This window comes from Manis javanica, chromosome 8 (genome assembly GCF_040802235.1).
Source record: "Manis javanica isolate MJ-LG chromosome 8, MJ_LKY, whole genome shotgun sequence".
Lineage (NCBI taxonomy): Eukaryota > Metazoa > Chordata > Mammalia > Pholidota > Manidae > Manis > Manis javanica.
The window spans coordinates 97,792,516-97,819,641 of record NC_133163.1 but is presented as its reverse complement, the minus strand read 5'-3'; the positions used below and the strand labels follow the sequence as shown (position 1 = coordinate 97,819,641).

General features: G+C 40.7%; 1 long non-coding RNA gene across 3 annotated transcripts; it reads right to left on the bottom strand.

Moving 5' to 3' along the window:
* Positions 1-4,440: 4,440 nt before the first annotated feature.
* LOC140843141 (uncharacterized) lies at positions 4,441-23,280 on the bottom strand. Of its 3 annotated transcripts, XR_012120687.1 has the most exons (5): positions 23,135-23,280; positions 22,478-22,627; positions 21,999-22,097; positions 16,022-16,089; positions 4,441-9,955 (listed from the first exon to the last, which is right to left on the bottom strand). It is a non-coding gene; the product is annotated as an uncharacterized lncRNA (long non-coding RNA). The 3 variants fall into 3 exon arrangements; XR_012120688.1 differs by lacking the exon at positions 16,022-16,089; XR_012120689.1 differs by lacking the exons at positions 4,441-9,955; positions 16,022-16,089 and adding an exon at positions 16,599-17,234.
* Positions 23,281-27,126: the final 3,846 nt, after the last annotated feature.

Here is a 27,126-nt window from a genome sequence, read left to right as displayed (position 1 = left end):
GTTATAAAGGCACAGACGGACTCTTCCTCACGAAGGGGAGCTTGAGATCAGACTGTGGGAAACTGTCTTCTTCTTTTGCTTTCAGAGACAGAGAACTTGGAGCCTTTGGTGTTTTCAGGAAATGGTAAAATCCCTCTAGGAAAACTCCAGGAAAATACTGGCATTTCATAACTATTTGTTATAAGAACATATGTTCATTTGTTTATTCAGTCAGTGAGGCAACAGATTTTCATAAACTTTGAGCACTGGGCTGAATATTACAGACACGGACATGGGAAAGGACACAATCCCTGCCCTCAGGGAGTGGTGGCTACTGCGTGTGGCTGATTTCTTTCCCTTGGTGGTGATACAGAAACTCCAAGCGGCCTGAGTAGAGCGCTGTCCACAGAGCAGTGAAGGCAAACAGCATCCACTCCTCTAAGTCTTGATGTAGCCCTGGGACTCAGCAATTCCAACTGCACCAATTACAGCATTTCCTGTCAGGGTTGACCTTTGAGGAGATTGCCTTAATTATAAAAGGTCAACATCTCCTGGTTCTGGCACAAGCAAGTCCGGAGCAAGGTGGTAAATTATAGCCAAATAATCCCATGGAGGTTCTTTGCCTTCGCCGTTCAGCAGTGACCCAAGGGTATCGGACACCTTTGTAACATAGTGGTTAAATAGCTCTGACATGCAAGGTATGCACTAGAATATTAGCACTTGTGTCTTAATATAAGTAAGCTGTATGGGCTTTTTTATTAGCAATTCAAAATGTGCTTTCATAGCAAGTTGGTGATTGCTCCTAGATGAATCAATTCCAAAGGCCATGTACTTTTCCACACAAAAGTTAAGGTGTATTAGGTAAGGTAATCTTAGGTAACTTTTAGAGAACTCATGCCTACAGGTAGGAGGGAAAGTGGGCAAAAACATTCAATATCAAATCCCTGTTTTTCATCTTGCTACTTTGACACAAACTCCGAGAAGAGAAATTACATCCCCTGATGTTATCTCTAAGGATAACAGTGACTCTTGACCCAGACGATCAACCTTGACCATAACAGACCCTATCAATATTTTGGACTATGAGACTCTCTCTCCCAGCACCCAAAGAGCAGAAGGCAGACCAGGCTGGATATTCTCTTGAGAGGGACGAAACAAGGAACAAAAGTTCAGGGAGAACAGTGAGTTGGGTCAGACCCACAGTGATTCGGTGGAGTTGACTTCCTACCTGCATAGCTTCTCTGTGAACCAAAGCCAGCCCTGTGGTCACACCAGCTATGGAGAGATGTTCCTTGTGTTTCCAGGCAGGACCCTGGTTTATCCTCAGGCCAGAGGCACAAAAGCAGGCTGGGGAATTCATTTTGAAGCACGTTTTCACATAGCTTAGATTTCCTTGCCAGGGATGGGGCTGGAATTTATAACTCTTGCGCCCTAGACATTTGGTTTGTTTTTTAACTCTAGTTATCCGCAAAAGATCTTTTGATAAAGTGCTATTATCAGACATCTTTGCTTATTTTTGTCAGAGTAATGCTGGTAGCAGGACCCTTTCTGACACAGTTAAATATTTGTGTTGCCTGTTGATTAGCCTTCCAATTTATAAAACTTGGACTTTATAGAACATAGGAAATAGCCTTTAACTTTTGGGCAACAAGGTCTATGGATGAGACAGAATCCTTATATTTACATGCAAGCAAATTTGGATATGTTTATATTTCTGGGGGAAAGAGTTAATGCTCTTAGCAGATTCTTAAAGCAGTTAGTGACTTAGAACATACTAAAAACCACTGATCTAAATAAAGTTTCCTTAACTCTGGTAGTTGACAAGTCACTGATCAAGATTAAAGGTCAATTGCAACCAGAGAGAGAAGCAGTAGGGGAAGATCTGTCAACAGGAGATGTTGATTATCAGACCCTTTGAAAGCAGAGCATATAATCATGGGCTTGGGGCCTGGCTCAGACGAGGAGATGCTGGTTTCTGTGTTGGAGTTCTGTCTTCCAATAGACTTCATCCCTCCATTCTGTGTTGAGTTTCTTATAACAATATTTGTCCAGAGAAGCACCTCACTTTGATCACATGTCAATTGTACTTTCACAGAGTTCTCATGGCCAGCAAATCAAAGGAAAGCCTTGCAAATTTGAATTGTGTTGTGTCTTAGCAAGACTTCAAATTTACTTTCACAATATCAGAGGAACACCATCCATGTTACTCAATCTTCTGTGTAGCTAGTAGTGGACAGATAAAAAGCACAAAGCCAATGAGGAGAACCACCAGAACACAAATAATCTAACAAAAGGCTATGGAGAAAAGAAGTAACTCACAAAATGAAAGAAAACTGCTTAAAATCTTCCTCAGTAGTAAACTCAGAGAGTTTATAAAATATACTTATAAAACAAGACTTGAATGCTACAAAAAAAAAACAAGAAAGAAGAAAAGGCTCCTAATAATTAAAACACAAATGCCAAAAGAGGGAAAAAAATCAGTAAGAGGATTAGGTCTCAAGAATTTCTTAGAAAATAGAGGAAAAAGGCAGAGGGGAGAAAAATGCAATAAGAGATGTAGGGAAAGGAAACATCCAGGGAGCTCATATTGGATTAATAAGCTTCCTAGAAAGAATTGAGAAAACAAAGGGAAGCAAATGACCAAGAAGAAAAGAGATTTTTCCAGAGCCAAAATACTAGATCTTCCAATCAAAAGAGCACACCAAGTGCTGCCTCCAAGTAATGGACAGAGATCCTTTTCTAGACACAGCCTTGCAAATTCAGAACACCAGGGATAAAGAAAAGACCCCTAAACTTCTCAGAAAAAAAGTTTAAACCTATAAAGGAAACAAGAGTGTGACATATCTTCTCAAAAGCAACTCTGGATGTTGAAATACAATGGAGCAAGCAACTTCCAAGTTTTGAGGAAAAGGATGTTCAACCTAGAATTTTATGCCCACTCAAGTCATACATAGGTCAGAATAGAAACATTTTAGATACCAAGGACTCAGAAAATGTATATCTCATGGCTGGCAAATTTGAAGTGTCAGACTGAGAGAAGTGGGAGAGAAAGGGTGGCTAAAGAGCAACCAGAGTTGCCAAAATTAGGCTGGTGGGACACCAGTGCCACCTCCATGGAAGCCTGACCACGCAGCTTGCCTCACTGCTGCTGCCCACCCTGGACACTGGACACTCACACTATTGTCTTGGAGTCCACAGGAACTCAACAATCTGATCACTGCCGCCAACAGCACCATCCCATCCAGAGCTATCGTCCTTATGTCTTTGAGTCACTCATTCTCAATTCAAGTCCTGTGTAGGGAAATCTGATAGGTAAATCCTAGGTAACTTGACCATGGCCTAAACGAAGAGGAGACTAGGAAAGTGGGTAGTAGGTATTTTGAGCTTCCAAAATAGTTCTTCCAAGAGGAACTAGGGCTTTGACCCCCAAAGACTCATTCAGTAAAATTCTCCATATATTAGAAAAAAGAATATAGATTCTGAATAGAAACATTGACAAATTTCTTCATAAGAAATTGGACATACTTTGTGATGTCTTAAAAACCAAAAGACACACTGAAGTAAAAAATAAAATTGGAAACTCCAAGAAAAAGAAACAAACAAAAGAGAAGGAGCATAATGGTCCTATGAAGCCAAGTAAAATGTTGTTTGATTTTATGTAATTGAGTATAATGGAATAAAATACTTTTAACTTTGATGCCAAAACTGTTCCTACCAATGGCTTGGATCCTGAGCTGAGACTTGCAAGAAAAGAAATGTAACCCTGGCTGTGCTGTTCAACACAGCAATGAACAAAATTTACATAACATAATAATGTTACAGGTTTTTCTTGTTGTTTTAGATGTTTACTATCAATTTGTGGAGAAAGTACATTTGCTTGTGGGTACAGGACAGAATGTAAATGGAAACAACCTCGAAGGTGCCAACATGTAGGTTACTGATGGGAGAATGTACAGAATCAGAGGAAAGGTAGGACACAAATATTTTCATTTACAACATATCAAGAAATATACTGACAGTCAATGGAACAAGAAGAGCATTGAAAGCTACATAGAGGAACACTAGAAAGTTTTACAAAAGAAATTTAAGTATCAAATACTAGAATCAGAGCCAGAGAAGAGAGCAGTGCAAGTGACCCAGATCTTCACATTTTGTATTTGGAAGTCAATAGAAAAGTTTCTGAAGTTTAACAAATCAAGACACAGTGCTACCAGCACACTTTTAGAGCCGTGGTGATAACCTCAGAACAACTGAAAGTGGAGCAGAGTTGAGATGGCTTTTGGGCAGGGGAGGGGGGACTCGAGAGAAGATGCAAGACAAGGGGTGCTGGTTTCCATCATTCTCTCTGGAGTTGTTGTTATATGTATCTATAGCTTTGATAAACATTAAGTTAAAAGCGAATAAATAAACATCTTCGAGAAATAAGCAAAATGGCATTTATTTATTTTGCTTCATGAGAAGAAAAAAAAGTCTTATTAGATTAAAAACAGATTAGAAAGCAAGATTATTTAAAAAATAGTTTTTTTGCACTTTCCCTTTTTAATTTTTTTAACCCAACTAAAGAGCAGTTATTTGTGTGTTTTAATTTTACTGAAAATTATTCCAATAAAGATGTTTCAGAAACATTCTAAATGTGTTATATTGAGCTCAATGTGGAATATAAAAGTACAAATTTTCAGAATCTTTCTGGCAAATATGGATTACATGGAGTCAGGGGTTTTTTCCCTTTTTTTTTTTTTTGGTGTTGTTAATCCCTGAATTTCAATTTTAGAAGCTATCAGCAAAGACCTGCAACAGAAAACTATATTTTCAAACTAAGAACCTGACTTTGACAGAAGTTGTTTAGTTCCACAATTAATTCTCATCTGTAGATCAGTAGACTGCATAAATGGCAGGTCAACCTTGACAAGATGGAACAAATACAATCATTAGTGAAATCCTAACAATACAGAACAATTGACTGTGAATTTAGGTCAGTTTGTCTCCTTTGAATCACTTTTCCTCTGTGCTTTTTCATACTTGACTAGTGCTTATTGTGATCGTGACATGTTTGTAATTGCTTATACGCAATTTGGAATCTTCATTTGTTAAAAAAATATATATTTATTTAAGAGATATGAATGCACAGAGGATAGATAGCATGGTCAACTTGAGATTTTACTATAGTGGAGGACACAAAACAGCATACATATTTTGAAATAACACTTATGGCCAGAATATGGGATAGGTGGTTGGGAGGGGGGTTGGCAGAGTGGGGAGAGGATCTGGTCTGCTAGAAGAATGGGGGTGGAGTGGCTTTCTGTCTCCAGAAGACATGAAAATCTAGATTTGGGGTGAGCATCTCACTAAAAAATTTGAGGAAAGACAAAAGCAGAGAGGAATCCAAGTGTTCCGTTGGGGCATCATTACAACTGGAACTTGGGATTGGCAGGCCATAAAATGGGCCTACAAAGGGGACCCCCTTATGCATACAGGGTGGTACCTGCCTTTTTAATCATTAAAGGTCTTCTGTCAACCACTACCTGATTGAGTTCTTGTGCAGCTTCCTTCTTCCCACGGAGCAATCTTTGTTCTCTAACAGAGACATACAGGCTTAGACATACTTGATTTTCTGGGAAGTTGGTAGACTTGTTCTAATTTCCTTGGGTGTCCTTTATGCCCAACAGTATAGGCGATTACATAGGTTTCCATGTGTGCCTGGTCAGGAATTCATTCTTTCCAGCTAGAAAGCACAAAATAAGCTTGTTTTTGTTTTTCTTTTTTAAGCTTTCCAGGAGGCTTATGCTTACAAGTAAGATGGTTTTCTAGTATTCTCACTTTCACCTAATGGTTTCTCTTCAATGTTAAGTTCAGAATTCCTAACCATTTTTTACAAGCACCTGAGGAGAGGCTCTGAAGGCAAATACAAAGCCTGCTGGATGGTGTCAGTGCCTCCAGATTTAATGTTCTTGCATTCTGGTGAGCACATGTTCCTTTGATCGTAAAGACAGGCAGTCCTCCTCGGAAGGACTGCTCCCTCCTATCTGCAAGGAGGGTCGTTACTATTACTAGCTACTTCTCACCCACCCTTAACCTCCACCCCATCCCTGGCACTTTTTCCTCATAGCAGGTACAACTTGCTAAGCGTTCTTGGACTTCCTGAATGTCAGTCTCGATCCTTCTCTCTAAGGCTCCTTCATCTGCCCTCTTCCACTCAGTGGATATACCTTCATCTTCCCATGTGCTGAAGCCAGAGACCAGTGAGTAATCCCTGATCTATATCTTTTCATCACACACTAGTCCAAGTTCTACAGGTTTTCTTTTGAGTTCATCCACTGTCTGCATCCCCATTCCCTCAAGCCAAACACCCACATCTCTTTCCTTGTCAACATAGCCTCACTAATCTCCCTCCTCCCTTCTGGGACCCTGACCGCCCATTCTGCATGAGGTTGTTAGAATAATCTATAAAAAACCAAAACCAAAACCATGGATTTCATCATGTCACTTGAGCTTAAAATCCTTCAATTGTCAGTCAGTATAATTAAAGTCCAAATTTCTGAATCTGTTTGCAGGACTCTTTGGTGTGGCTCCTGATTCCTTCCCTAGCCTCATCTTGGCCATTCTCCTCCCGATCTCCACACTTTGATGACATTGGTCTTCTTGCACTTAGTTGAATGTGGCCTTCACACATAAAGCTCTTTCTCACATTGGGGCCCCTTCACCCAGCTGAAAAATTCTCTCCCAGTTTCCATTTGGATAATTCCCTACCATCCACAACTTTCCTGTAATGCCACTTCTTAAAGACATTCTCTATGACTTTCTCTATAAACTGACATATGTGGCTAGCACAGTATTTCTACAGGACAGCGCTGCTCTTAAGAGTATGACAAACACAAGGCTAGCCTGGCCCCTGCCTTATACTTGCCCCTCTGTCTTTTCCCAATCCTATCAGCCCATGTCCTTTGCTCTCTGCATTTTGTACCCTGTCTTGGCTTTGTCCTCACTAATGTCCACCCGAATATCAAATTTTTATATTGCTTCTCAGTTGAATCCTCAGAACTCAGAATGGCATGTTTGGGGACTCTAACAATGCTGAAATTGGTCCTAGAAATACTGCATTTGTTCAAACATTCAACAAAATTATTTTATAGCTATGGAGTGCTAGGTACTGTGGTAAGTATTGAGAATAAAAAATGAATGAGTTGGAGTCCCCTTCTGCATGAAGCACCTACTTGACAAGAGATACAAATATCAGACAGATGAATATATAAACATGCACATTCCACGCACGCATGCACACACATGGTAACATTGGTACAAGCTGCAGTAAGTTTTATGGTGAAAATATGACTGGACAATCTATGATTTTAAATTCTCTAGTAACTACATTAAAAAAGGTTTTAAAAACTAGTGAAATTAACTTTAATAAACATGTTTTATTCAATGTATTACTTCTCAACATATAATCAATATGAGATATTAGTGAAATATTTTCCTTTTATTCCATACAAGTCTTCAAGATCTGCTGCATACTTTACATACAGCACATCTCAATTTAGACCTGCCATGTTTCAAGTGCTAACAACCATGTTTGGCTAATGGCCACCCAGTTGGATGAGGAAGCCTTAGAAGTTCTCAATGGCTTATAGGTGCTGACCATGAACTTGCCCTAATTTTCTCAAAAAGGGATATTATCACGTAGGTAGGATATGACTGCTTAAAAGCACACCCTCAGCAACTTTAATTCCACTCAAGGCTGAAGGTGGTGGGTAAAGCTGATATGTAAAAGAGGAAGCTTTTGTGTAGCTCCAGTATATAGAACTAGACCTGAATTTTAAGGAGGCAGATTAAACTCAAAACTTTAAATAATGAGAACGTTCAGGAAACAAATGAGATGCCCTATCTTGTTCTTCTTGTCATTCGAAGAGCCGCCTAGTGGCTGATGCCCACTTGGACTGGGATTCAGTAATTCAGGGAAGACTTCTATCAGATGATCTCCAAGTTCCTTTGAATCATGAGATTCTGTAATTGAATTAAACTTGAAACATTCTTCCCACAAAACATAGTTTCTCTTTTTTCTTTCTTGCCTTCATTTAGAAAGCAAAAAAAAAAAAAAAATGCTTTTGAAAGCATTTTATTTTCAGGCAAAGCACATTTTTATCTATAGTTACACATACAGGGAGACTTTAAGAATTTAGGCAGCTATTCAAATAATTTTAGAGAAAAAAATGATGAAAATGCTTTTTTGGTGAAGAAATAATCTTTAACCTCCCATTTTTTTCATTAGAAACCAGGCCTAATAGTAAAACTATTTGTTAGTATAAAGTAGACCTAATGAATTTTTATGCACCACAGCATGCTGGCATCATCTACAATCCTATTTGACAGAATGATCTATGTTAATGATGGCAGTTCACTTTTTAAATGAAATTATAACTACACACTTATACATGAAATTACAAATTGCAGATAGACAGATTTTCTATACTGTGGAATTCAGTAGACCTGCGAAGTGCTGACTTCTTAGAGTCACTTCTCCCAGAGCATTAGATAAGTACATTTTGTTTCCTGTTTGCTGCCAGAACCACCTTAATGAAGTCTGGTTCCAGTTAGTGCTGAGCACTTGGCCCCCTTGTGCCAGGAAAACAGAACTCAGCCCAGCCAGACAGCGAGGGGTTCTCCCTGCCTTTCATGTGGGAGACAAAAATTTGGCATTTAAAAAAAATGAAAGCATATGAAGAAATAAAGTTGATAATATGGAGAAGAGTGAGATAATGTTGTATGTTACAATCATAAGCACTCATTTTTATTTTTTTAAATGACTGAGGTTAAAGTTATTCCTAGAAATCTGCAAACTTTCTTTAATTTTGAGATTTTTGTTATGACAGTTTTCAGTGTGAAAGTGCTTTCTATATTTGTGGATAGTCTGTTATTAACTCCAGGTACTCAAATCCACCTCTGTGTGCTCTACGCTTCTCATTCATGACCCACCTCCTACTCCATCTGTACATGTTTCCCTCACATATGCATGTGTCCTTCATGTGTGCATATCCACTCCCTGCACCCCCCTACACACACACACACACACACACATACACACAGCAGAAAAGTCCGCTCTGTTAAGGCAGCAAATTTGCTCTGTTCCCCAGTGAGGTAGCAGTGTGCCATTGGTGTTATTTATCCCTTTGGACTCTTTCTGTCCTATTGGTTACCAGATTCCTCTACAACTAAATTCAAAAACCTCTCATCTTATGCTCAAAGTATAATTTAGGCCATGGAAGAATCTACAGAGTGCTAAATGGTATCCTTGCCCTATTTAGAAATGTTTCACTCAGGTGGAATTGGAGAGAGCCCTTGCCTGTTTTACCCTTACTGTGTAATTCACTTAGCTTTTCACCCACCCATTCATTCACTCATTCAGTAAAAATGATTTCTGAACACCTAATTCATGCCATCCACTATAGGAGGAGCATAAACACATTCCATACCCTTATTTAGTTCACAAGTGATCAGGAGACACAGTCATCAAAACACTGACTTTCCTACCATATGACAAATCAGGTAGTGGACGAGTGGCTGAGGGAGTGACAAGCGCTGCCCACGTCCCAGAAAAGATGGCACTTGAGCCAGCCCCTCAAGAATGCTGTGCCCTTCTGGTGCTGGGCAGAGGGTGGGGGCTGGGCACTGGGTGCACACCGAGTGAACAAAGCAGGCAACCACAGGGCATGTGCGGGAGCGACAGGTGCTGTAGTTGGAGTCAAGGTCTCAAAGCCAAGAGTGGGCAGGCTGTGAAGAGCATACGGGCTGGATCTGTCCTGGGAACTTTCATACTTTTTTTTACTCTTCACCTTCAGAATACTTTTTAACTTGAGGTTAGAAAGAAGAAGATTAAAGAGTCATCCAGAATGCTAGACTGGAAAACAGGAGGAACTATCCGGCTACGTTTTGGCAGCAGTGACAGCAGGGTGGTGGTTGCTTCCTCCTCTGCCTTCTCCCTCTGTAAAATAGCAAGAATGCATCTTTTTGGGATACTTTTGCAAACAATAGTGCATCTAGTGCCTAGACATGGGGAAATTCAGGTACCACTCTGTACTAGTTTTCTATTCAAAACCAAAATGTCCTTATCTCATAGACATAAAGTGTTCATGAGCTGAGCCTCTGTGCCCACGGAGAACCACCCATGTGCCAGCTATGCCACGGCAAGCTCTGGAGATGGCTGCATAGTTTGTCAGAATTCAAGTAACCTCAAAGCTTTATTGTGACCAAATGGCCCTTAGATGAATGAGGATGTTCACACTCAGGCCTATGGCTACAGAAAAAGAAGCTAGTCTACCATCTTTAGATGATTATGCAGTCTTTGCAAACTAGCATGCTCATAGGTTTTCCCCTGAAATAAAGTTGTACATGCCATGGGAAAATAGGAAAATCTAATGTGAAATCTGTGCCCTGCACAGGTGGTGATATCTGAAAAGCACCACAATGGAAAATGACTGATTAATCCTGTTGACTCTGGAGAGCTAGTATCAGACCTTAAGAGCCAAGACCACGTGAATATGGCTGTCAGACTAGACCAATCATAGCAGCCATGCTATTTTGTGCATACAGATGCAGCCTGGATCACCACAATAAATGACACCTTTTTAGAAGGCAGCCTGACTTTTGATAAAGCACTCCTTGTACATAGGGTTAATTCCAAATCTTTGTTGCTGATCTAAGCACCCTACTCCTCCAGCCTTTAAAAGACCAGGGGAGCAGGCATCCCTACTTGCAAGCTCATAAACATGCTTTTGAGTTCACATAAGCCCATCCCAGAATTATCTTTATGCATTTCAGACAGGAAAGTAAAAGATCAATGAATTGAATTTTGGCAACCTTAAGCTTCTTAAACTAATTTCTCTAAGATCTCCAAAATCTGTCTCAACTTTTCTCCTATCCTTAGATCCCCCATTATTGATTCCTACCCTGCCCCCACCAGTCATCCACAAAATTGGTTGCTTTTCTATTTGTTCCATCTTTTCTCCCTTCCTTAAAAAGTCAAACTCTTTTTCTCTTACCTAAGTCCTTATCTCTCTGACTCTTGGTGACTTTGGCTTATTTCTCATATTACTATGTAGGACTTTTTCCCCAATAAGCTCTAAAAAACACAAATAACTGCCCTTCATTTATGTCCCTTTCAGTAAATGTTTATTGAGTGCCTACTTTATGTCAATATTATGTGCTGAGAAGAATATAAGGGTGGGTTCTGTTCCCTGTCCTCAAAAGCTTACAATTTAAAAAGAAAACAGTTAGTGAAGTTAATAAGCATACTGAGAAGGCATGGTGAAATCAGTACTAACTCAAGGTGGAAGCCGTGTGTGCCTTGGGAACCCTGAGGAAAATGGGGTTGACAGTGACTAGGGAGATGAGAGAGCAAAGAAGCTGTCTTTGAACGGAGTCTTGCTGAACGGGAATGAGCTTTGATTGCTGAGTGTTTACAGCACTTGTATTTTGCACTGCAGCATTTAATTAAACACAATGGGACAGTCTTAAAATATATGATTTGTTTCATGCCCAGTTTTGTGGACTGTGGGTAGGTGTGGTCTTCCTGACAGAACAAACTTCAGTGCAAGTCCCGTGTGCTCTCTCTCTCTCTTTCTCTCTCTCTCTCACTCCTCAGGCACGCAGCATGTGCTCGGGTAACCCTGGCTGGGTCAGGAGCACATCATTGTCAGGATGACAAGTATCAATAGGTTAAGTTACTTCAAACAATTCAGGGTGAAGAAACTGAGACCTCCTTTAAAACAGGGCATGTTGTTTAGCATCATAATAGGCAATGTGATGCATTCCAAAATACTACTGTCCTCTTTAAAGCTGTTTCACCACTAGAGTGTTTAATGCCCTCAAAGAACCCTGTAGAGGCCTCTTTAAACATCGAGATCTTAGTACTTCAGTTTAGAACCAAAGTGACTGGACGTCGGTGGCTGCATTATCAACCTCATCCAGAGTCAGCTAACTCTGCCCTGCGGGCTAGTATGGTCAAAGGGAAGAAGCTCCAGGGCAAGTGGGCAAAGCCCATACGGGAAATGTGGGCAAAGCCCATACGGGAAATGTGGGCAGCCCTTGCTGCCTCCTATTCCAAACTGAAGCAGACTTTAGCACAGAAGCATTTTTCTTTATTCCATGAACTTGGTACTTAGTAGATGCTTGTTCTCTTACATGGTAAACTGTTCATGGCCTCAGGAAACTCTGGCTTCTTGACGGATGATTTTTCCTAGGAATTGTAACAGCCAATCTTCTTGCTTGACTGAATTGTTGGACAGGATGGATGAACCATTCATGGGCAATCACAAGGGGGAGTTAGGCAGTACTGCAGTCAGCTTGCTCTGCACCGTCAGGGCCACATTAGTCTCCGGCCAGACGCAGTATCTTCACAGGTGGCTCCTTGTCCCTATCACCTCCCTCAACTTTTAGAAGGCAGCACAGCCAGATTTTCGCTTATCAGGCATCTGTATATGACAATTCCCTCTGCCTCTTCCTTTTGCACAATAGGACAGAATCAAGGGTTGTCCACTTGAATGTTTCCTTGTCACATTGCTTTCAAGATTTCAGCTATCACTGTCATAAGCAGTGACCTTTGGATCAGGAAAGTCTCATTATCTAAGGACTTGATTTTCTGAACTGCCAGCTAATGTTCGAGGAGGTTCCTTTCCCGAGCATGGCACTAAGCAGTTTCAGCAAATGGTGGTACAACTGTCGCAATTTTCCCCAATCTGTCCCTAACAAAGAGCTCTCTTCAAAACTGAGTTGGCTTCTTTTCTTTTGTTCAAAAATGCCGGTAAACACAATTAGCCTCATTAACCTCAGTTTCTGTTTCATAACCGAAAATTAGCCTACAATCACTAGTTTGCTGGAAATCAGTTGTAATTAGACTTTGACTGATATGAAAAATCTGCCTCTACTTTAATTTCTCTGACATCTTAGTGCATATGAAAACATGTCTGAACTCTCCCATACTCCCATAAATAAATCAGGGATTTAAATCAAGGCTCTCAAGCTGCAACATGAAAACTGATATTCTTGAGCATAGAAATTGGAGATAAGGAGACATTTGTTGAAGAGACAATGATGATAGGTAGATGATACTGAAGTCTATTTCCAACACTGTGTGCAATATGCCCATAGAAAGTTGCTAGTATGCTGATGAATCTGGCGTCCATAGGCAAAGCCAAATGATAATTTGCAAAATACAACTGGGGGAAAATGTAGTTACTTCCTCGGCACAGGTGAAGAATCACTATCTCAGTCCTTGAAATCCATACAATCACCCAGTTTTACAATGCCTTTTCTGTGGGCAAGGGAAGAAATCACATTTCATGAGCAGTACTGGCACCTGTCCCTTTTCCAGGCTAGCACCTGAAGACTGGACCTGCTGGCCTTATGATCAGACATCTGGGATAACGTGTTTCTATTAAGAAACACTCTGACCATCATCCCCCCAGCAGCTGGTAGCCTTAAGAAACTACCCAGTGCAGGAAGGGTGAGAATATTCACTTTCTTTGGAGCAACAGACAATCTGCTGAGATAGAAGGAAAGTAATTTGAAGTAGTTCAATCAAGTCTTTGAGTCTGAGTTTAGTAGTGTGGGGTCGGGGGAACCAGGCCAAGACGGGCATCTGTTTGGTGAAGCCCATCAATCTGGTTTTGTCACTGAGGTGGCCACTCAAGCACTCATACTAATGTGTGTCCTTTCGGTTGTTGGCTTTGGGGATGGCATGATAGAGATGAATGGCTCAGTGTTCAGAAATCTGAGGCCTGTGGGACCTTGTGTGTGCATATGCAGGGGCGTGTGGTGAAGGGTAGGTCCCTAGGCTGGAGCATGGGTGATTCCAAGTAAAACTCATACTGCAGTCATCCTCAAGTAGAAGATGAAAGATCTATATATGGCAAACATCTTCGCCTTTATTGGCCTCAGTTTCCCCTTGGTGGAATGAGGAGTTTGGAGGTTTTAATTCCTAAGACTATCTAGTTTTGGTACTCTCTGAGCGGATACTAAGCAAAGCCATAATCTCTAGCCTGTACAAACCAGATTCTTTAACATAGACATAATTCCTTTCTTTGTCCCCTTCATTTGCTCCCCACACTACTTTGTTTTCTTAACTCCCACTAAAGGTTAATTTTTGAGTTGTTTCTCAAAAGCCTTCTACAATGTCCCCTGGCACGTACATGCTCAAGAACCCTGAATTGTCTCCCTGCCATCGTGGACTCTGGCTGGAGGGCTATGAAATGGGGTCGAACTGCTCTGTCTCAGTGCCCAGACGGCAAATGAGAAATCTTATGATTCAAATTGACATTCTGTGTCACTCCCTGCACCTCTTATCAAGCCCCATAATAGTGAAATAAAATAGTCACTAAGTCAGGAAATAATACAGGGTAGTAAAGTAGCTTTTATTAGACACCTAAGGCATCAGATGCAAATAAAGTAATGAGAGAGGAAATTAATATCATCTTCTCTGTGCTCACAGGAGAAAGTGGTATGTGACAATTGACTGGGTAGCATTATCTTTGAAACATCTTCCTTATTCTCTTTGGCACTGTTTATGCAAGAGGCTCTGTCTATGCAATAACCAGGTTGGAAATGGTCATGTAGTTGGGCAAGATAATGGGATCTAATTACTGGGAGCTCCCAGATAGAAGACTCCAAGTTGAGAATTCTGTCTGAAGGATATCCAGGAAGGTACTATTTAGGAACAACTGCACTCCAAAGAGTGACTCAGAAGACTGAGGCTCTTATTTGCAGAGACGTGTTTTTTGCTTAGTTGCCTCTGACCCTATTCCACCTTCTCTGGCTGCACAGCCACATGCTTTCTCCATCTCATTTTTTGTTCCCTGCAAACAAGGCTCACATAACCCACAGAAAGAGGAAAGAGCTTGGGGTGGTTATTCTGACAAGACATTCAGGAATAGGGACTTCCCTCTTTCTCTGACATTCATTTCTTACATGCTTCTTTTGGGGTAATTAAACACAGAAAGGTCACCTCGCATCCTGGCAATTACGTGAAGTGGGAGGGGGAATATAAAGTAAAGGCAAACAATCAATATGAGGAAGTCAACACTGTGCTTTTGTTTTTCTTCCAGTTTCTTGAGAAAAGGATTAGTTATTTATTGATTATTCACATGCAACCTACTTCCCCAAGGATTTTTGAGGCAGTCCAGTGTGATAACATCTCAGTAACACCTACATGCCCATGAATTCATTTTCTTGGCAAAATAACAAGCCAATACAAAAATTTAATTTGAATGCTTCTAAGTTCCAGTGAAATAAAAAATTTGTCTCAAAGAAAATATCTGTATTCACTTGTTTCAATTCTCTATTCCATGATCCAGTCATGTCACATTCATTTCATGACTATATTTGCTTCCTTGTCCTGCTCAGATGCATGTGTAAAGTAGGTGCAATGGTAAGATTTGACTCTTCCCATTTCTTGCACTTTCTTGGTCCAGCCCAGTGAGGGTTGAAAATTATATTCTGTAGCCCCAGCATCTAAGAGGCCTGTGTCCGAACAAACTCTCTATCAATAGGGCTTCTTGTCTAGAGGACAGCCACCCCTCCAGATCAGCTCCTACGGTTGACATCATGAAACTCTGAGCCTTTTTCGTTTAAATGGGCTGTTGCCTTTCCATGAGCTCTTGGGCTTTCTCACTCCATGGTTTTATTCACGCAGTTCCTTTGACCTGAAATCTTCCCTATTGATCACTGCCTGTCACAGTCCTCTTCATTCTTCATGGTTTTGTTGAAAGTCCACTACCTCATGAAACCCTTGGTGTCAATTAACAATTGTCACATGAAAGCCGAGTAACAAATAACCAAACTGTAGTAGATTCTATGCTAAATATTTAGTGTCTTCTCAATTCTACAGGTCAACTGAGTAGTTCCTATGGGCTCAACTGGGGTTGCCCATGCTTCTGCAGACAGCTATGTGATGACAGAAGGGTCTGCTAATCTTGGCTGGGCTCTCTCACATGCAAGGGGGTTTGCTTGCCGTGAGATGGCTTATGACAGCCTTAGATGAGACAACTGCACTTACCTCCACATGTTGCTCTCTCGTTCTCCAGCACGTTAGATTGGCCTGGGTCTCATGCTGGTGACAGAGTTCTGAGAGAAAGAGGAAATGTGCAAGACCTCTTGAGGTTTGGGCTCAGAACTGGCACACTATCACTTCTGCTTCTTTCTGTGGGCCAGTGCCACAGGGTCAACTCAGTTTCAAGAGGTGGGAACTAGACTCTGTTATAGAAAGAGCTGCAAAATCACATTGCAAAGGGCATGGACAGGAAGAATAATCTGGGGAAATTTTGGCAGTCAATAGACTAGAACTTTTCTGATTGGTATGAAGTGATTTTTGATTGTGGTTTATTTTTACTGTTTTGATATCAGTTTAAAAACAGTATTATTTGGGCATTTGCTTTATCTCTTTTTATGAGTCACTTAAAGTCAGAGGTTATGTTCTCCTTCCCTTTGGGCCCCAAGATGTTTAATTCAGTGACTTGTCCCTCTTAAGCATTTGGCATATTTAAGAATAGAAATAGTCTACAAATAATGCAAGATGGAGAACATAATCACACAAAATTTTAAATCTGGATGACCTTCAAATGTTTATTCCATCATCCTGTCTTGCAGCAGTTTAGAAGTTGTTCTAAAAAGAAAGCCAAAAAAAAAAAAAACTGTCTCAAAATGCAGGGAAGCCCTGCCTCAGTTAAACAATGCCTGTTGCAGACTATGCACCATCCATGCAGCCCAACACTCTCGCCTGAATTTTCCACTTTCTTAGCAGAGAATAGCTATTTCCCCGTTTTCATCTCAGCCTTCACTGCCTGCCTTCCTCTTCTCAGCCACGATCAGCCAACACTTCGTTGGTGACAATGCACTTGCTTAGCTTTCCAAGTTGGAAACAGAGCCTGAGCGTCAAGAAAAGAGCTTCATGCGTAGTGGGTGCTCAATAATTGCTTTTTGAACACAGAGATGCAAAATATTCCTTCCACTTTGGTGTCTCGAGGTCCCATCTAATCAAAGGTTTTCCATGAGAACGACTACATGACCCTGTGGGAATTTTGGCTTCTCTGTTGTCTTTCTTGTCTTCCTTCTGGAAACAGGGCTCCCAAGGGAGTCATCTATTCAGACCTTCTGATCACACTGAGGCCCCGTCCTCTCAGCATGTCCCATCCAGCCTTTTGGCCAGAGCTATATTTGAGGAGGCAAAGCCAATCCAATGTGAATAAGGCTGGAGGGGCGGTAAACTCTCTCTAAATAGAAAGAAAAGGTTTGAGTTCTACACTGATTCATTCACCTTGAGAGCACTCCACTCTGCAGAATGGAATTAAATTAATATTTCAGGTTTTCATTGAAACTTGTTCACACCGTGACTTTCCCTGTCACCATTTATTTGAATTCTGGGTTTGTAAAACTCAGTACCAGAGAAGGTATTTGAAAATCAGTGTATTCCATAGTTTTCCTGGTTTGCTTTAATTCTCTAGCAAAATCACTGAGAAAGAAGAGCCTGGGGAATGAATAGTTTTTAAAGAAAACTATTTCTATCTTTCACTTGGGAATAATTTTTTTTTAAATAAAAAACCTTATTTAATCTATAATTCTGTGCCCTTTATTGTTAGTTATAGATTAGCATGTTTTTAACCTCAGTTTACAATGCGAGTTATCTTTCAAATTCACCCTGAATCATTTTCTTTGAATCAGTCCCCAGGATTGTTAAATGTATATGTCACCTTGACAGGATCACAGGGTGCCCAGGTATTGGCTAAAGATTGTTTTCAGGTGGGTCTGTGAGAGTGTTTCCAGATGAGATTAGCATTTAACTCTGTAGACTGAGTAAAGCAGCTTGTCCTCCTCCATGCTGGTGGGCATTACCCAATCTGCTGAGGGTCTGAATAGAACAAAAAGGGGAGGAGAGGAAAGTCACTCACTTTCTCCGCCCTCCTGCTGGTCTTCTGCCCTCAGCCTGGGACTTACAGTGCTCCTGCTTTCTCAGACCTGTCGACTCAGATGGAATTTACACCACTAGCTTCTTATGTCTCCAGCTTGTAGACTATGGGACTTTCCAGTCAGTGCCTTAAAATAAATCTCTTTGTATACATTGGATTGGTTCTGGAGAACCCTGACTTATCACAGTCCCTTATCATGATATGACCGTGGCTTTCTGACTTTAGGACAACTTGATGTCTGGTCCCTTCTGACCATTTATCATCAACTGACAGCATTTCTCCATCAGTGGAGGTCAATGGAAGTAATTAAATCGACAGCCATGCCTGCTGCCTTACCTTTCAAAATGGTTTACCATTCTTTATGAGTTTCAAGATTCTATCTTCTCTAAACTCAAGTCTTCCTTGTAACTTAGTCTTTCCTATCAGAAGATGACATCTTTCCATTTTACATTTTTAAAAAGGAAAACATCCTACCCTCTCCAGAATTATTTTTATTCTTTTCTGTAGTCAGGGTCTATTTGAAATTTTACATGGTACTTTCTTAATACTGGCTAGCAATGGTTACCAGACCTGCAATTTAGAGTGATAAATTACTGGCAAAAATCTGCAATGGTTTCAAAACATCTTAAAATAAAATCAGAAAAGTAGCCTCAATGTAACTTTTCGTTCTGTAATTATTTATTCCTGATATTTTGCAGAGATTTCACCTAACAATACAGACCTCTCCATTTTTCTTTGTTTGCTTTTACCCTTTGAGAGAAACCTTTATTTGCCAGAGAGTAAAACATTTACTGAGCAATTGCTAAGTGGCTGGCACTTGTATTAGGTACTCAAGATGCTTACATGACTGTCCTCAGGCTGTGGAGGGAACCTTTTGTGCGCCTTCCTGCCCATCAGACCAGAAGCCTGAAGTTCCAGACTAGGAATAATGAGTGAGCCTTTTCTCTCTCCTCTGCTTCCTTCGATTCCAGAATGATGTAACATACTAAACAGGTTTCCTTCTTGCCCTTAGGATGCAATTTTAAAGGGAGATCTCTCTCTCTCTCTTTTTTTTCCCTGCTGCTTGTGAATACTAGGCTGTGGTCATTCAAACTTTATGCCTTTTCACATTACAGTTAGTATAATCTTTATACATCAACTATGTATGTATGCTCTCTTATTTTTTCTGCCTGTGCTTTTTCCTCCTCTTAAAATTTGTATTTCTGCCTCCTATCCAACAGCCTTTCCCATGAACTCTCAGCCACAAAAATGCTTTCAATTTTCTATTAGCTCATTTTTTAACACCAATAAATAATCCACCTATCTTTAGGAGGTCTTGCTGACCTTTTGCTTCTTATCAAGTCATCACATTTTGATGCTTTGTCTTTAGTTTTTACATATTTTTGCTTCAGTTCTCTACTCTGGCTTCTTTTTGCCCTGTTTTGCTCCCTGGCTGTCTAATTTTGGCTTCTCAGATGCCTGCCTCCTCCTTCTTTTCCTATGCAAAGGCTCCTGTACCCATGCCACTGTGGGGCACTTGGTCACTGCTTACTGCCCCCTCCTGCCTTTCTCCCCAGGACTCTCCTGTCTGCTTGGCTGCTGCTGTCACAGCTTCCCCTGGATGCCAGTCATTTACCTCTGTGCCTGCCTGTTCGTCCTCTTCCTCCTCTCTCACCTGCCTGTGCTAAACAGACTTTTAGGAAATTGGAAAGCCCCTTCGCCCACCCCACGCTGTCCTCAGTCCTCACCACCCACTCACTGCAGCAGAACCGTGGGAGTTCACGTGAGGCTGACTTTGTTGGCAATACTGAAATCTGAGTGATGCCCTGTGGCCTCTCCCAGGCACTGTATCCTCTGCACTCCCCACTCCCTGCCTTCTCTTTATCAGTTACTGGGAACCTATTGCGCCATGCACACAGGCAATTCCAAACTTACAGAAAATTTGCAAGAATTGTAGAAAATCCTCCGTATATTCTTGACCCAGAGCCCGATTCAAGTTTTGCTAAATGTCTCTGCAACTTCCGTTATGGCAGAAGGGCCACACTAGGACCATCCACGGAGCCTGTTGTTAGTGCCTCTAGTTTTTCAGCCTGGAATGTTCCTGAGTCTTCCGATATCCATGAACTTGCTATTTTCAAAGATTGTAGACCAGTCACTCTGTGGAAAGTTCTTTAGTTTGGGTTTTCCAATGCTTCCTCATGATTGGGTCCCAAATACATATTCTGTGGAGGGAATATCACAGACGCTGTCCTTCCCCCACATGCACCCTGTTCAGTGGCACATTGCTCTTTGCAGTGGCCAAGAGCTGTTTGTCCTTTAAGTGGTGGTTTTGCTTTGATTCCTTTGATTGAGATGGTGTCTGTCAGGTTTCTCCACTGTAAAGTAACCCTTTTTTTCCTTGTGATTAATAAATGTATTGGGAGGTGATATTTTGAGATAAAGAAAAATCCTATTCCTCATCCAATTTTTGCCCACAAGTTTTAGCAACTCTTGGTATATTTCTTGCCTGAATTAGTTATTACCGTGATGGAGAAGAGGGTTTTCTAGTATCATCATTCCTTCTACATTTATTAGTTGATTTCCTGTCTTGAGAAAGAGCTTCCTTTCTCCACTCATTAATCTGTTCATTCATTTACTTATATCAATGTAGACTCACGGTTTCCTTTTTTATTTAACATATTGTAATACATTCTAATATTAGTTATTTTGAATGCTTATATGGTCCAAGTTTGGGCAGTGGGAGCTGCTACATATGTGAACTTTTGGCATGCCGCCACCATTCTTCGATCATTTCTTTACTATCACAAAAAAAGATGGTCCAGACTCATCTTGTTCTTTGCTTGACCCAGCCCTGGAAATCAATATTTATTTATATGTACATATGTACATGTATGTATATTGGTGTGCACATGTGAGTATTTATGCATGTGTATATACACAAACATATATATCCTATATTTATTCCCACTCTTCTAACTATATTTTAGACTGTGACTGCTAACTGATATTTTCAATTCCAATCCAACATCACAGGGTTTATTGTTTATTCTAGCTTCTCCCTTTCCATATTTGTACTTCCCTTCCCCAACAGTGAGAAACCTTGCCCCCAAAATCTCCATTTCCCTACACATAACTGATCTCCTGACCCCACCTGTCTATCACCCTCCTTGTGGCAAGCCCAGCCCTGGCTTTTGATAAAGAAAAGAAAGAAACCAATAAACATTTTTAAAAGAAGGGAGAGAAAGAGCAAAAAATAGTGTTAAGAGTTTTTACCCAAACTACATGTGTTAATTCCCTCTCTCTGTGAACTTAGACAATTACTTTTTTACCATTTATGTAATTATTATAGATAATAAAAAATATATCTGTAGCTATTTTACCCTAATATTTTAATTTTGTTGACAGTATGTGCTATTTCTACCATTTAATCATCTTTGAGAATGGACAGGAACATGAGAAGCCCAATTTAGTGCTATGAAGAGAATAATTTCTGTTTTGACCAAAATGGGTTGTTAGGCTTGCAAACAAACATTACCCAAATCTCAGTGGCTTAACCCAGTGAAAGCTTTGTTCTTTTTCATGCTACATGCCAAAAGCAGGTGCAAAGGTGGGGACCTCAGGGACCTACACGTACAGAGGCTTCATTCCTACATGAGCTACCAGGATTTCTAGTTGGAGAAAAAGACTATGACTGATTGCACTCTGGCTTTAAAACTTTTCTACCTGGAAGTGAAGCTTATCATTTCTGCTCACATTTCATTGGCCAAAGCAAATCAAACGACTATACTTCTCAGGAGGTGAAGAAGAGCATTCCTACCACGAAGAAGAGCATTCCTACCACACGTCTGAAAAGAGGAAAGTATGAATAGTCAAGAGGAGCATTTATGGCTCCCCTGGTGGCCTTTGACAAGGGTCAGTCAAGTCCCAACTCTGACTTTGGCTTGGCCTTTTACCACCAGTCTAATCTTGTTTGTTTCTATTTCTTTATCTACAAGGCAAGAAAACCTAACTCATGTAGTTATTATTTTAAAAAATACTAACAGTGCTTGGAAAAATTTAAATATATCAGAAGCATGAGAGCATCATACCTACCATTTCTAATAGTAATGTCCCCATGTGGCAGATAATCTTCCTGGTAGCTGTGTGACCCAGTGTAGTCCATATTCCAGGTACTGAGGACAATCTTTTTTTCTAGAATAAAAGTAATAGGTGCTCAGTGTTGATCATTGGCCCAATACAAAAACATACAAATTAGAAAATATAAAAACCCATAATTTCAAAACAGAACAATGTTTACCTTTCATTAATCACTGTTCCAATTTTTTCCATGTATAGCTTAAATAGTTGAAATCACGCACAATAATATCTTTTGCATTTATTCAAATCATGATTTGAACTTATAAGCAATGTTTTTCTCTTTTTATTTAATCTTTAAATATTTTCGCAGATGATCACAAATTCTTTTTAATACTGTTTTTCAAAGCCCACATAATATTTCATAATCAGCTGAACATATATCCATTGTGGGCATTTAGGTTGTTTTTACACACATGATATTCATGGTCACTTACCTCTGCTGAAGGTGAGAGAAGAATTCCTTGTTTCCACATTGTACCAGTGTCGGGCCTCGGATTTACATCTCCTCCTCTCTGCTGCACAGTCCAGGTCCCGGGGTCAGCAGACTGCGGCGGACTTCTCTGGTGGAAGGCACTCGCAGTAGGCTGCAGGACCGGGAAGGAAAATGCCTAGCTGTTTCCCGCCTTCCACTCTGCCTTGGCTGCTTTCTCTGGCTGCGGCCATCCTCTTCCCTGGCTCCAGCTGTCGCCAGACAGGACCCCAGACGTGACCCAACCCCTTGGCTGAGTAACACTCCTTCTTACCAATTCCCTGTGTCGAATTCTCTCTGTTTCAAATACTTGAAGAGGTTTGTGTTTTCCTGGCTAACCTCCCTGTTTATTTACACGGGGGGGCCACAACAGTTTCTATCACATATGCTTTCTCCCTAACCCTGCCCTGTCTTCATCAGGGATACTGAAGGATTCAAGAAGAAGCCCCTTAAAACTAGTTCAAAGAAACAAACAAGAGGCAGCCATTGGAAGGATAAGTAAGCAAATTACCCACAGGCAAGGAGTACAGCTGGGAATCACAAGGGACTAAAATTAGAAACTGCCCCCATTCACCCTTCCTCTCTGCAGAACCAAGTAAACATGAAAGAAAGTGGTACCCACTGTCCCGATTCTGCATAAGCTCTCAAACCCAGTGGCTCACGTGATCTCCGTTTCCCCATTGCTTATAATCAAACCTTGCTTATTTCAGGTGTCTAAGACACCTTCAGTCCCGCTAACAGGAGAGGAGCGTGGACGAGGTCACGTGCTCTGCGGCTTACTCAGCTGGAGGGGGTGGGCGGAGTCTCTGAGAAAGGCCCCGGGGAGGGCCAGCGCCTCCTCTAGCACCTCTGCCTTAAGCCTGTATTTAGTGGGTACTAAAAAAACTATAGACTTTCTGTTTCTGGAAATGTGGCGCAGTGCTACCGAAAAACCTCTCCTGATGCAGGACACATAAAACTGCAGGATACATTATAAAATAACAACAACATCTTTTTGGTTCATGGCTGAGCAGGCAGTAAAGTCAGGAAGCCGCTGGGGCCTGAAATGAAGAAAAGTTTCCTCTGTGAGTGGAGGAAGTGAGCGAAATGGATCAAGAGATGGATACCAGGTTGACACTGGTTATGTTTTATTGTGGAAGCTTGATGGTCAGTATAAGGGAATTCATTATTACTATTCAAACTAAGATAAATATGTATGTTCGCATATATGATATAGTTCATGAAATGAATAAAATGAGTTTGCTATATATAAACTAGAAATACCTTAATCTCAGTGCAGAACTGACCAAAGCTTGATTTTGAAAGAATAAAGATTTTTAAATGATTCCCTTGCTCTGTCTCTATTATTGCTGCTACAGAAAACCATGCACAGCTGCAAATCCGCAGGTTTTTTCTGCTCTAATGTAAAAATTCTTTGTAGAATGATTGTTATGAAATGCCTCCTTCTGCTTACTGCTATGGTAGGAGGTTACTATAAATTTTCTTATCTTTTTCATGAAAAGAAAGTAATAATCTCTGAGACTCTTATGACTCAAAGGTCAAGAGTCCAAAGCCATTTCCTGTGTCACAACCTCAAGTATAGTACCTGGCCGTAGCAGCTGCAGACGGAACGTGTTCATTTACTGTCTCAGTGGGGCTTTGCTATTTAATGTTTAATTCCTACTCCAGTGAACTCACTAGGCAAGATGTGTGCCTGGACCTGGGTCTCTCCAAGAATTGCTCCCTGTTGATTTCTATTCTTCTCCTTTTGTCTAGAGTCTGAATGTCCATTCTCCAGCCCTACAGAGTCCTCTAACTTCTCATCCCATCTCTTTTTAGTATTTTCAGGGAGAAGTTCTCTCTGATCGCTCCCAAAATTGGAATACCAGGAGAGCCTCTGCTTTTTATACTTATTTGCCAGGACAGTGTGTTCCTCATGTGAAGCATTTATTTTTTTCTCTCTCGCATCTCTCCTATCTGTGCTTCTGGTTATATCGGCCACAGCTGGAAGCCACGCCAGGCTCTGCTGTCAGTCATGGTCACTCACCCCCAGTTTGGGTGGCCAGGTGTCCTTCAGACAGGGCATATTCCCAATGTTCCTGGGAACAGCTCTTCCCCAAAGGTTTACCTCTTGCCACTCGTTTTCATGGGACATCTGCAGGTGGTATGCAGGACGGAACCATAAAAGCTGGTGAGAGCCAATTGTTAAATATTCAGGAACTTTGTAAGCTGGTTGTTAAACCATTGGCAGCTTGAAGTCAGTCATGGTGGGAGTATTTACACTATGGAAATTGGCAAACACTATAAATCAGGGCTTCCCCTACCCCGCAGAAAGTCAGTCTACTGGCACACCACTGCATTTGTGTAATTACAATAATGAAATAATAATTTTGTGAACGTGGATAATCAGGAAATTTTTTGTCATTGAGGACATGTAGAAAATGTTCTTTAGAAAGTTTCAGTCAAAAAGTCGCCCAAACAGGTATACAAAGATTCTCTAGAGTAAACAAAAATGCTAAACAGAGAAGAAAAGAGCTGATAAAGTGAGGTGTATCAAAATTTAAAACTTCTTATTGAAAAACTCTTTTAAGAAAATGCAAAGGTAAGCCACAGACTAGAGAACACATTCACTATAAAACAAAGAGCTTGTATCTAGAATATATAAACATTTCTACAAATAAATAAAAAGACAAATAGCTCAATAATGAAATGGCACAAATATTCAAATAGATACTTCACAAAAGAAGATATGCAAATGACCACTAATCACCTTAAAAAAGGATCAATATCGTTATCATCAGGGAAATGAGATTAAAACCATAAGGAAATGAATGCCATTTTACATGGGATGCGGAATAACCAGAGCTCTCCAACACTGTTGGTGGAAATGAAAAATGTTGTAACCACTTTGGAAAATTGTTTGGCAGTTCTTTATAATGTTGAACATACACTTACCCTTTGATCTTACCATTTTACTCCTACCCAAGAGAAATGAAAATATACTCACAGAAAGACCTGCACAATAATCTTTATTGCAACTTCACTCACAATATCTCAAAATGGGAAACTACCCAGATGTTCATCAACAGGAGAAAGAATCTACAAATTGTGATATTTATATAATGGAATATGATTCAGCAATAAAATGAATAAACCATTTATACATGCAACAACATGGATGTGTATTAAAACTTGTTAGGCAAAAGAATCAGACACCAAAGACTAGGTAGTATGCTTCTATTTGTGTGAAGTTCAAGGACAGACAAACTTAACCTTTGAAATCAGAACAGTGGTTTCCCTGGAGGGGATGGAGGTGGTTGGGAGTAACTGAAAAGGGACATAAGGCAACTTTCTGGGCTGATGAAGATAGTCTATGTCTTGATTAAGGAAGTGGTTACACAGGTACACACATTTATCAAAACTCATTGTATATAAATTCAGCTCAATAATAATATATATATAAAATAGAAAAAAAATCCACCCCCAAAACAGCAACTTAATCAATATGAAGTGATTTCATCAAGTCTCAGGACAATGAAGAAGTAACATTTTCTCTGGTTTAATGATGAAAAATATATATAGTCAGATGATATCATAGAGTGTCAGACCATAAGACAAAAATAGCAGAGAGCAGAAAGCAATTTAACCTTACACCATTACACATTTTGCATGAGACTATATTAACACTCTCCACCAATCATTTTATTTCAGCTTAATGGTACCTCAGGAGTAGTAGTTTTATTCCTGGGCTTAAAAAAAACAAGAAGTTTAGCCTGTTTACTCATATTGGTGGAAATAATAAATCCACTAAATCATTGAAGCCTCCCACACTCCTTGGCTGACATGAAGCTGTTGACTGACAGTGTAGCCACCAAGCTTGGCAGGCCCTGCACCACTAGGCCTGCTAATTGCTGCACGGCCATGGAGATTTGAAGAGAAGATTAGAGGAGAGGAGTTAGGGAGTTGAGGAAGTCTGTGTAGGAATTAGAGGTATGGCAGAAGCAGCTACATCAGCATTTTTTAGACTAGATTAGTCCTCCCTGCTGTGCACTGCTGGGGTTGGGGTACAACTGTGCTCACAGAAAGAAATGGCTTCTGCTTTGCCCATCGCTAAGAGTAGTGCTCAGTGGTCATGGGGACAAGGAATCCTCCAGTCCTAGATTTCTGTGTTCCCTTTGGTTTTACTATTAAAGTAAGATAAGCTCCAGGCCATTCCTCCTCATCTTGACAGCCACACCTCCAGTGTCTTCCTGGACATTTCTGAGAACTGAGCTGTCACCTGTGAGCACAACCTCCAAACCTGGCTCACTTGCTCAGTCCCACTTGGCCTCTGAGGTCCTGGGATCTGCAGTGTAAGCACAGCCTACCCAAAGTGGCATGGTCACCAGGCAGACTCTAAACTCAGTGATCTGTCATGCTCTCTTGAAGACTTGGGGAACTATGGGGAGAGGTTGTAGCACATACTAGAAACAGAGGTATTGGCTGTGGAACATCAGAGTTGCTGAACTTTGGGTATTGGCCTCCCTATCACTGAGAATCCTTTCCTGGGAGCCCTGGCTTCCTCATCTCATCGCTGGGAACTATGCTCACCTTATTGAACCCCTTGTCCCACTCTGCTCCTTCTTCTGTTACTGA